Source organism: Hyperolius riggenbachi, chromosome 11 (genome assembly GCF_040937935.1).
Source record: "Hyperolius riggenbachi isolate aHypRig1 chromosome 11, aHypRig1.pri, whole genome shotgun sequence".
NCBI lineage: Eukaryota > Metazoa > Chordata > Amphibia > Anura > Hyperoliidae > Hyperolius > Hyperolius riggenbachi.
In genome coordinates this window covers 53,419,253-53,425,265 of record NC_090656.1, presented here as the reverse complement: position 1 = coordinate 53,425,265, position 6,013 = coordinate 53,419,253, and the positions used below count along the sequence as shown (strand labels likewise).

Genomic DNA, 6,013 nt, shown 5'->3' with positions numbered 1-6,013 from the left:
TTAAACTGTTTGCCGCTCGCGTTGCACATAGCGCGGAAGCTTATTCTGACAATACACTTCTTATTTCCGCCACAGGAGGTGGCAACAAAAACGCTGCTTCACAGTGTGAAACCGGCCTCAGAGTTTTTTTTTTCCAAATTCACTTAGATTTTCACACATGCGGTAATAGTTTGGTAATATGCCAAAAAACTATGACTATTCACTAAGATTTTTACCTCATGCAGTATTTCATTCTGTATTTTTACAAATTCTGCCAATTCCCCCACCCTGCTGTGCCCCGCACCGGATAATTAGATCCAGAGGTCAGAAATCCCTCATGTGTTATCCTCAGCCTCTCTGGTCAAAACTGTCTCATGTACTCCTTCGATATTTTGTGCTTTGATGACACATGCAATTAATAAGGCTCAAATGGTGCATTATCCTTAATATACATACATTTATTAAAAACCAATAAAAACAATCATAATCATCTTGTGAACAGGTATGCTTCGCTAAGAAGCATACAAAGTAAGTGTTTAGGAATATGAAGGAGAAGCACCTTTAGACCAGCACCACGCTCCTCATCTGCAAGAACCAAATGCTATCCCACATAATAATGACATTTTCCCAACTGGTTTTGTCTTGTAAGACATTATCAAGGGATAACGTCTTACAAGACAAAACCAGTCGGGAATAAGTTTCTTGTGATAAAAAAAATGGAAAATTACAAGGCTTGGAACATTTCTTCTAACACTTGGAAATGTAGTTCTGACCCTGTAACCAACAGTGAAATTGCATATTTTTCTGCTGGAATTTGTATGGAGTAGAGATGATAACTTTTCTCTTGTTTTCTAGTTACAGTGTGTCCTTGTAACAACAAAGGAGTCTGCTGGGTGGATGTGGGCAAGATGCCGGGCATGCCTACCCTCTCCTCCGCACTGGGCATTACCCTAGGAACTCTGGGAGCCATCGGTATGTTTGCTACTACAAACTCTCTATACCTATTGTTCAGGTGAGGCCAGTCAAGAGCCACCTAATGTGACAATCCAGCAGTAGTGTGTATAGGAATATATAGGTTCTGATTTGCTGTGAATAATATTTGTTTTAGGTCAGATAGGAAACAGAAGTAAGCGCCCTTTTGCACTTGGTGCAATTTAATCTCTAAAATCGTATTGCTCACGTTTTGCGGATTGGAACAGAAGACACCAAATTTTTCTCACTCCCGTGGAAATCGCAAACATATGACAATTGAGCCATAAACCCAACAGACCGCAGTTTAGACCAGTAGAATTAGAAAGAAAGGCAATCGTATCGCAGCTTGGAAAAGGGCCCGAAGGCATGATTGTGACCAGCAAATCCGAGCCTTAAAAACTCACACATCTACTGTATGGTCACCTTCTTCTTGAGTTTGGCTACAAATCTCTAGTTTTCTCTCTGGAACTATTGGCCACACCAGATGCGATGCTCTGCGATGAAGACCTGCAGATTATTGCCATTAAAGGACTACTGTAGGGGGGTAGGGCAAAAAAGAGTTGAACTTCCCTGGGGCTTTTAACGGTCCCCTGCAGACATCCTGTGCCCGCACAGCCACTCACAAATGCTCTGGTCTCAACCTTATTTGCGACTTTACAGTCGGAAAACCACTGTGCCTGTGCGGCCGAGTCTCACTCCTGCTGATATCACTGGGAGTGCACTGCGCAGGTGCAGACCATACTGGGCTTGCGTTGTACACTCCCGGTGACGTCAGCGGGAGCAAGGATGTGGCCGCACAGGCGCAGTGGTTTTCCAGACTTTAAAGTCGGAAATTCCACAAGTGAACCGGAGGCGGGGCCTGGAGCATCGGTGTGTGGCTGTGCGCGGGCACAGGATGTCTGCGGGGGACCATTAGAAGAAGCCCCTGGTAAGTTCAACTACTCCTTTTTTTCCCCTAGCCCCTACAGTATTCCTTTAAAGTGTACCTGAAGGGAAACAAGTTCCCCATATTGTTACTTACCTATGTAGAGGATAATCCAGAGGGGCCCCCCGCTATTCCAGCATTGGGACCCATGAAGCCAGTTGACACAGGCTTGTCAACAGAGCTTGACGGCACTGCGCAGGTGCAGATGACTTGTGCCTGCTCAGTGATTGAACTGGCTCCGTGGCTCGGCATTTCCACTGGGCCTGAGCGGCATCTTCTTGCTACTGTGCATACTGTCGTCCTGTGCCTGCAAAGTATTGCTGTGCTTGTTCATGCAAATTACTGAGGGTCCCAGCTCTAGATCCGTGGTCAGGAGAAGGATATGGGCAGTGGCGTACCTATAGGGGTGCAGGCATGGCTATGGCTCATGCCATGAGAGCTGCAGCGCATCAGTGTTATGTCTGCACCCTTCCTCCTCCCCGCGCTTCTTCACTCTGTGCTGTGGCGCCTGCCTCCTCAACACATTGACAGACCTCAGATCACAGGTGACAGTGAACAGATGAGCAGCCAGCTTTTACCGATATGCTGCTACCACTATTTCCTGTGTCCTTTACACCAACTTTTTTTTTTGGGGGGGGGGGGGGGGTATCTCTGAGCCCAAATTAGCTTATGACGCTTTTGATGCCTTACAAGGGGACAGACACTGCATCCATGGGGGTGTCTTACTGGGGACAGGCACTGCATCCATGGGGGTGTCTTACTGGGGACAGACACTGCATCCATGGGGGTGTCTTACTGGGGACAGACACTGCATCCAAGGGGGGGGGGGATTACTGGGGACAGACACTGCATCCATGGGGGTGTCTTACTGGGACAGACACTGCATCCATGGGGGGGGAGATTACTGGGGACAGACACTGCAGCCATGGGGGGGGGGGGTCTTACATGGGCACTGACACTTCATCCTTCAGGAGCTGGGGGTGGGTCTTACAGAGGGACAAACACTGCAGCCATGGAGGGAGGGGAGGGGGGATGGTCTTACAAAGGGCTGAACACTGTAGCCATCACAGGATGGTTGAAGCGCCTGTTGTCTACCATGGTAAGGTGACGGTCGGTGAAGGGCCAGCTTCACCCTGTGTCCCACTTGGAGGCAGGGAATGAAACTGATCAGGTGAAGGTAAGGATGTATGCTGTTGCTGTTATTATGAGGGGAGGAGGCTCCGATTTGGGCAGAAGGGGCACAGATTCAGTGTTTGCCATAGGGGCGGTTTTACCTAGGTAAGCCACTGGATGTGGGAAGCCGCTGGAGGATCCAGAGGCTTCCATCTACTGAGGTAAGTATCTAAATTTTACATCTGTGTATCGCGCCCAGGTTTGCGGGATCTAAACTGATTACTCAGAGTAGCAGCTGCACGATTGTCCCATTGCCTTTTGCTCCTGTCTTGGTAAACCAACCCCTCTATGTTACATACTCCATACTAATAATAATGACGATAATTTATCTGTTGCAGGAATCTTTCTCATCATTATCTTTGCACGACTGGCAACTAATCGGTCAAGCTTGAAGTCTGGAACTATGGAGGGCGTTCCTCTAAAGGATGTTGCTTAAAGCTTCCTGATATAGAGTTATAAACTCCCATCATGCCATAACTAATGGCAGTTATTATTGTCACCATTATGTTGTTGCTTTAAATAACTCCAAAAGATGGTTTTCAATATTGGAGGGTGGGATACTAAAATTATCAACTCTGTGCATTATTTTCAGTTTTAGCTTGTAAAGAGTAGATTAATTCAAACCCAATCCCACAATGATTTGTTGTTACTGGATTATGAGGGTAAGGATGACTTATATCTTGCTTGCCACTTCCTGTTCCCTTGACCTCTGTGGGCTTTGTATGAACCTTGGTGGTCCAGGGGACTGGATACGAGGGAAAACAGTACAAACGTGATATAACGTCTCTTCCCCTCTCAACAATATACAAAAATCAAGTGCCATCACTCTACAGGCTTCAAATATAGCAAACTTTATTAGTGGAAAAAAATACACACATGGGGTAGAAACCTTAAAACCAATTAAAAACACTGGAGCGCTCCGTGCCCAGACATGCCGCCAACACACTCTCACAACACCACCCGAACAGGGCTACCAGTACCTAAGACAGGATGTCTGCCCTGCAGGGGAAGGGGGGAGCAGAGTAGGAATGCAGGCTGTCCGGAAAGTGTCAAACTACTGGCCAGAAACAATCAAAAATGGCTTCCAAGATAACGGCAAGGGGTTAGTGGGACTCTTCACCCGCATTGCAGGACTCACCACTCTTCATCCCTGTGTTGTCCTCTAAAAGTTGCTGTGCGCACAGAAGAAACTTTCACTTTTTCGCCGGACCTCAATCCTGTATGGAGAGGTCTCCGGCCACATGAATCCGGGGGCAAGCAATCCAATGCCAATGATGTATGCCGGCTCAGAGACACTCCGAGTAGCTCCAGGACTAGTGCAGGTTGATTTTTGTATATTGTGTTACACGTAGCTGTGCCGTCATTCCTGTTTTGCAGTTTGCAGGTTACACTACGTGGTTGAGTAAGTGCAGTTTTCTATGTTGTTGTTTTTTTTTCCCCTCTCAACAAACAAAGCTTTTAGTTATTGCTGTTTCTCAGAATGATCAGCAGGACAGCCAGGCAACTGGTATTGTTTAAAAAGAAATAAATATGGCAGCCTCCATATCCCTTTCACTTCAGGTTCCCTAATGCTAGGTACACATGATGCAATTTTCTGACAGATTTACTGTCAGATTTACTATTTCCAACATGTCAGATATGATTTCTGATCATGGCCGTTTCTTTGGGCAGTGTGGGCAGGGCGACAGCCCTGGGCGCAGACTGGCAAGTTACTGCAGTCATGTGTGGGCAGGCTCCATGTTCACAGAGGGTTTTCCTCTTCTCACTACTGTAGAAGACTGGCTATCTCACTTGCTGTTGCCTCTCTGACAGCCTAAATGACCTCGACTCTGAACTGTGTAAGAACACTATTAACAGTTTTTTATGCTGGTGCAGCAATAAAATCGTTTTATTCAAAAGCTAATGAGTTTGTCTGCATTTTAATTAAAGAATAAATAGCATCTGGAAACTAAAGCCTCGTACTCACCACCCGAGTCCAGCGATGTCACCTTAACAATGGATGTTAAGTGATTCCTCTTCCTGCACGCAACATACACAACGTTACACCACGGACGTGAACAGGAATTCAAGTGATCACGGTACTTTGTGCAGAGTGGTCAGGGATCTTAAAGATCCGCCGTGACGCCTGTTATCACCACGCAACGCCAAGCGACGTTTGTGTGATTGTGCGCCTGTTCCCACGTCGCTACATCGCATCAGTGGCCGCTCGTTGCTCATAAAATCGCCGGTCGTCGGGAAAATCGCAATGTGGGTACGTAGCTTAATGGACAGAACCTGGGTCAAAAATAAAATACTTACCTAAGGAAAGGGAAACCTCCGGAGTCTTCCTACGCTGTCCCCGGCCCGCCGCTGCCCTGCGACCCACCTGCATGTCTTGACTGCGCTCCTCTACATGTACATGTGGCTCCAGCTTACTGCACAGATGAGGCCGCTATGAGCACAGAATGGCCGTGATTGTGCTTGAAGAGGAGCATATTTGCTAGCTTGGAATCCAACAAGCTCTTGTTGGATTCCTTTGCGGGGGGAGGGGTGGGGGGGGGGGGGTTAAACAAACAACGGTGTAGGTTTGTTTATAACCTGAAACTGTAAGTCAGAATGCTTCCACCTCTGTCTCCCCATGTTACCATTAGTCCCCCTGTTCCTCCTTTAGTCTCCCTGTGCCATAATTACCCCCTGTGTCACTGTTAGCTCCCCTGTGTAACTATTAGTCCCCCTGTGCCACCATTAGCCCCCCTGTGTCACTATTAGCCCCCCTGTGTCACTATTAGCCCCCCTGTGTCACCATTAGTCCCCCTGTGTCACCACGAGTCCCCCTGTACATAGTTTAGTCCCCTTGAGACAGCATTACCCCCTGTGTCACTATTAGGCCGTGTGTCACCATTAGTCTCCCTGTGTCACCATTAGTCCCCCTGTGCCTCCTTTAGTCCCCCTGTGTCACCATTAGTCCCCCTGTGCCTCCTTTAG

At 47.5% G+C, this 6,013-nt stretch overlaps 1 long non-coding RNA gene across 1 annotated transcript; it reads left to right on the top strand.

Moving 5' to 3' along the window:
• Positions 1-838: 838 nt before the first annotated feature.
• LOC137537777 (uncharacterized) lies at positions 839-4,952 on the top strand. The gene is made up of 2 exons (XR_011024670.1): positions 839-951; positions 3,388-4,952. It is a non-coding gene; the product is annotated as an uncharacterized lncRNA (long non-coding RNA).
• The last annotated feature ends 1,061 nt before the right edge of the window (positions 4,953-6,013 follow it).